We start from the raw sequence: 5,526 nt of genomic DNA, 5'->3' as shown, positions 1-5,526 counted from the left end.
TTGAATGAACCATAAACAATTCATAAACATGCACCTGTGGAACAGTCGTTAATTTTAAAAAATGACGTTGCGTTTAGGAAAGCAGTTTTTCCCTGGATCAGACGGGCTTCATAAGTGGACATTTTGGGTATACATGGACGGATTTAATCGAAAAAAAAAGACCCAATTGTGATGTTTATGGGACATATAGGAGTGCCAACAAAGAAGCTCGTCAAAGGTAATGAATGTTTTATATTTTATTTCTGCGTTTTGTGTAGCGCCGGCTACGCTAATGATTTTGTTTACGTCCCCTTTGGGTATTTCGGGGGTTGCATGCTATCAGATAATAGCTTCTCATGCTTTCGCCGAAAAGCATTTCAAAATTCTGACATGTTGGCTAGATTCACAACGAGTGTAGCTTTAATTGAGTACCCTGCATGTGTGTTTTAATGAAAGTTTGAGTTGTATCGAGTACTATTAGTTGTCACTCTGAAATTTCCGCTGATGTTGATCCCTGTACAGGGACAGCAGCCGTAAAAGGCTAATTAGTACTTGAGGTAGCTATGTACATATTGGTAGGGGTAAAGTGACTATGCAACAGGATGGATAATAGACAGTAGCAACAGTGTATGTGATGAGTGTGAAAGTGTGTGTGAGTGAGTGTCTGTGGTGTCAGTATACATGTGTGCGCATTTTATGTGTGTGTGGGCGTATGTAGCGTGTGTGTGTGTGTGTTAGGGTTTTGGTGTTAGCATGTGTGAGTGTGTAGGTAGAGTCAAGTGTGTGTGCATTGAGTCAGTGCAAGAGAGTTAGTGCAAAAAAGGGTCAATGCAGGTAGTCCAGGTAGCCATTTGATTAGCTATTTAGCAGTCTTGTTTAGCAGTCTTATGGCTTGTGGGTAGAAACTGTTCAGGGTCGTGTTGGTTCCAGGCTTGGTGCACTGGTACCGCTTGCCATGTGGTAGCAGGGGGGAACACTATGGTTTTAGGTGGCTGGAGCCTTTTATAAGACTTACTCTGACTTTCATTGCTGAATCACCACACTGACTTTATATTTTCAGATGCCGCACCAAACATATATTGGACCGCAAGTGCAAAAGAGGGAACTCAAAATTCTTATCTCATGTTATTGAAGGCAGTGCTTTGAAGGGATAGCCTTCTCAATTAAATTACATGAAATAGTGTTGCAATATCATGCATAAACCTAATTTCCTGTTTTTTATTTGTCATGTCTCAGGAAAACATTCCGCACCACACCACTGCTGGTCAGTCAGCTGAGTGCAAGACACATAGATGGAGAGAGGAAAATATTTTGAAGGCGAGTTAGTCCCATGAAGACATAGTGGACTAATTCATGGACTAACTTTAACATAGTGTACCTACTCATGGACTAACTTTAACATCGTGTACTAACTCATGGACTAACTTTAACATAGTGTACTAACTCATGGACTAATTTTAACATAGTTCTACGTCTTATAATTTTCTCAAGGAATTGAATGCCTATAACCATTGATAATACACCACACTGACTATCTCCTCAGATGCAGTGGCAACCCAGTATTGGACTGAAATAGAGAGGAATCGTTCGTCGGACACCCCAGACAGAGCATCGGAGACGGACATGAAAAAGCAAAGGCTGCGTTGCCAGAAGCAGGTTATTGTAACGGCAGATTTCCTCCTCTTCGTTTGAAGAGGAGTAAGGATCGGACCAAGATGCGGCGTGGTAAGTGTTCATGACGAATTTTAATAAGAAAAGCCTGAACACTATGAAATACAAAACAATAAACGATAACATGAACTGACCCAAACCGAAACAGTCCCGTGTGGAACAAACACTGACACAGGAAACAAACACCCACAAACCAACAGTGAAACCCAGGCTACCTAAGTATGATTCTCAATCAGAGACAACTAACAACACCTGCCTCTGATTGAGAACCATACTAGGCCGAAACAGAAACCAAACATAGAAACACAAAACATAGACTGCCCACCCCAACTCACACCCTGACCATACTAAATAAAGACAAAACAACAAAACGTCAGAACGTGACAGTTATTTAAAAAATGTGAACCATTTGAAATAATGTACTGAGTTTTGACAAGAGATTCCAATGTTCAAGACCGTTGGTTTGTTGGGTAGAATAACTTATTGTCTCCTGTAATTCACAGGCTTTGGCCAGTCGCCTAACATTGCTTTCTGCTGAAGAGTGGCGACGATTTGAGGGGGCAACTGAAGAAATTCTGTCTGATTTGGAGACGAACCCAGAAGACCTCAGTGCACGCTATAGTTGACCTGATTGCGTTGGCAGACCGGAGGAGAAGGGCCAAGCACTGTCAGAACAAAAACCGGAGCAACCGTCCACATCCACTGCAGCCCTACCCAGAACCACAGACAATCACCTGCACTCCCACTCACTCACCCACCCTTACACACACACACACACACACACACACACACACACACACACACACACACACACAAACATACAATTTATTCATAAAGCCCTTTTTATCAGCAGATGTTACAAAGTGCTTATACAGAAACCCATCCTAAAACTCCAAACAGCAAGCAATGCAGATGTAGAAGCACGTGGCTAGGAAAAGCTCCCTAGAAAGGCAGGAACCTAGGAAGAAACCTACCTAGAGAGGAACCAGGTTCTGAGGGGTGGTCAGTCCACTTCTGGCTGTGATGGGTGGAGATTATAAGAGTACATTAAGGCCAGATTGTTCTTCAATATGTTCAAATGTTCATAAATGACCAGCAGGGTCAATAATAATCACAGTGGTTGTAGAGGGTGCAACAGGTCAGCACCTCAGTAATCAATATCAGTTGGCCTTTCATAGCCAAGCATTCAGAGGTCGAGGCAGCAGGTAGAGAGAGAGACAGAGAGAGGGAGAGAGGGGGGGTAAAAAACAATAGGTCAGGGACAAGGTAGCACGTCCAGTGAACAGGTCAGGCAGGAGTCATCAGGCCACGTTGCCTTGAAGAATGTTCCTAGGGCTCAGGTCCTCAGAGAGAGAGAGAGAGACAGAGAGGACGAGGGAGATGGGAGAATCAGAGGGAGCATACTTAAGATCACACATGACACCAGATAGATAGACAGGAGAATTTCACATGATAGGAAAGACTGACCCTGCCCCCAGCACATAGACTATTGCAGCATAGATACTGGAAGCTGAGACAGGGAGGTCCCAATTTGCTTTTAACTGACTTGCCTTGTTAAATAAAGGTTAAATAAAATGGACCTGTCTGATGGTACCCCCACCCACTTTGGCAAAACACAGCCCCAGAGACACACCCCAGTGCCTCCCCTTTTCCAGACTGCATCACATCCTGACGTGATTGGGAGTCCCATAGGGTGGTGCACAATTGGCCCAGCGTCGTCCGGGTTTGGCCGGGGTAAATAAGAATTTGTTCTTATTAACTGACATGCCTAGTTAAATAATGTAAAAAAATAAATGTACTTCTCTTTATTACTTTTTTGTATATATTGCTTGATATTGTGTGTTTTTTGATACAGGTGGACTGCACTGTTGAGGAGAACTTGCAAGTGTGCATTTCACTTCCATTTACATCCTGGTTCTTGAACACGTGACAGTGAAATTGTTATTTAACTACTTATTTTTTGGAAGGGGTTTGGGAATATTTTTTTTACATCTGTTATCTTGTACAATTATTTTAATTTTTTTTTTTTCATGAGAGATGTTTTATAATTTCACTTTTGAACTTTTCTGACAAATAAAATCATGTTTATATACTGGTAGTAAACACTTGGCCTTTCCTTGATTTGGTGACAGAATTAGTACTCAGTGTGACAATAAAGGGAGAAGGAGGGGGATGGTAACAATGGTGAAGGTCAGTGTCAAGATGTCTCAGGCCGGACACATTGGTTGGCATTCAGGATCTTTAGTCTCCACCGATTGTTGCTAACACCAACTCACTGGGCTGGCATAGTGTGCGACCAATTGAACCAAGTGTTTCCGTCAATAGTGCTGACCAACCTGCTAATAAGGTCAGTGCACTTTGACTATTTGCAGAATCCCTTCCTTATTGACTTTATTTCGAACCTGTCTCCACCAGATCCCCATTCACTTTTTTTCTTCATCAGCATTCTCCCCCTCTTTTCCTCTCTGCACACAATATATCCGTGTTAGCCAAAATAGCTTTAATGAACTTTGCCCATCGGTTTAGCTGAGTTGCTTTGCAGGTTCAATGTAGTGCAGTCGGGTAACGTGCATTATGAAATCCCACTGCTAGTCAAGTAGTAAAAAAACGAAATAATTTTAAAAATCAAAACCGTTTAGAGAAGAAGCATGAATGGAAATTAGCCTAAGCAAATTTGCCAATGTGATAGTTTTACCGTAGATACTGAATGAAACAGTAGAATATAGTCATGGCTTGTAGTGACCCTAAGTGTTCAGGGCATGGTATCATGAACTACCGTTCATCTCACTCATGTGGATCAAGTTTGTTGATATCAAGTTGACTTGAGGTTATCGTTCACATTAGGATTTAATACTGTGGTGTAAGTTTCTGCTGACGTTATTCAAGTCCCTCAAACTTTAAAGATGCACTATGGAAGTTAAGTTGCTAATAATTTACTTCAAATTTTGGCTTAAATATTGGCTCTATAATTCATATACATATATGATATAATAATTTATCAATTTCTTATCATGAAACCACACAATCTGTTTTAGGCTAATAATATATTATTTTGGTCATGGGTGTGGGGAAGTGTGCAGCCTTCTGTCCAATTGGCTCAAGAGCACCCCCAGAGGGCACATTTCAGTAAAGCCTCTAAATTCAAGCTCAATACTTTATTATCATTTTTTGTTGTTGTAAACATTGAAAAGTGTCTTGGGCCTACAGGCATATGGCCCAGACACATCACAGTACAATTTATTTATTAGAAATTTAAAGAGATAGTTCTACTGTAAGTTGCTCTAACTCTATACTTTTAGTATGTTTTTAAACAAATGTTTGTACACATAGTTGCTATATTAAAGGGGAAATCTGCAGTTGCTACATCCATTTTTGAACTTAGAAATTAATGATATGTACCCATTGAGTCTTAAAGAACATAACTTAGAAATGCCTCATGAGCTTAATGTAGTTCAACCGTCATACTCTATCATAACCCAAAATATATGCTTGTCTCACTCCAATATTTGTAAATAAAGTAAACAAACACTATATAGCCTCAAAACATGGTTAAAACTATCATTTTAATATCATGGATGGTCTGTCCTTGCATCCGTAGAGAGTGAATTTGAGAGTGGTAACATGCCAACCCCTGTTTACTTGGACTGCACTTTTTCTATCCCTCAATGCCGCTCTAGTGCCTTGGTTTTAGTTTACATGGGCCCATGTGCGATTGTGCGCCAATGCACCATAAACCACAAAAGAGTTCACGTCTAGACTGAAGAGAAGCCTATAGGGGAGGAGCGAAAGGAGAAAAGGAAGTCGGGGGGATAACATCGAGGAGCCGCGCAGTCTGTAGGTTTTTGCTCTAATTTTCCCCAGTAAACAGAGAAAAGT

At 41.0% G+C, this 5,526-nt stretch overlaps 1 long non-coding RNA gene across 1 annotated transcript; it reads left to right on the top strand.

Moving 5' to 3' along the window:
• Positions 1-1,097: 1,097 nt before the first annotated feature.
• LOC127911056 (uncharacterized) lies at positions 1,098-2,473 on the top strand. The gene is made up of 2 exons (XR_008077495.1): positions 1,098-1,704; positions 2,154-2,473. It is a non-coding gene; the product is annotated as an uncharacterized LOC127911056 (long non-coding RNA).
• Positions 2,474-5,526: the final 3,053 nt, after the last annotated feature.

This window comes from Oncorhynchus keta, chromosome 23 (genome assembly GCF_023373465.1).
Source record: "Oncorhynchus keta strain PuntledgeMale-10-30-2019 chromosome 23, Oket_V2, whole genome shotgun sequence".
Lineage (NCBI taxonomy): Eukaryota > Metazoa > Chordata > Actinopteri > Salmoniformes > Salmonidae > Oncorhynchus > Oncorhynchus keta.
The sequence above is the reverse complement of the archived record's forward strand: the minus strand, read 5'-3'. Positions and strand labels throughout refer to the sequence as shown.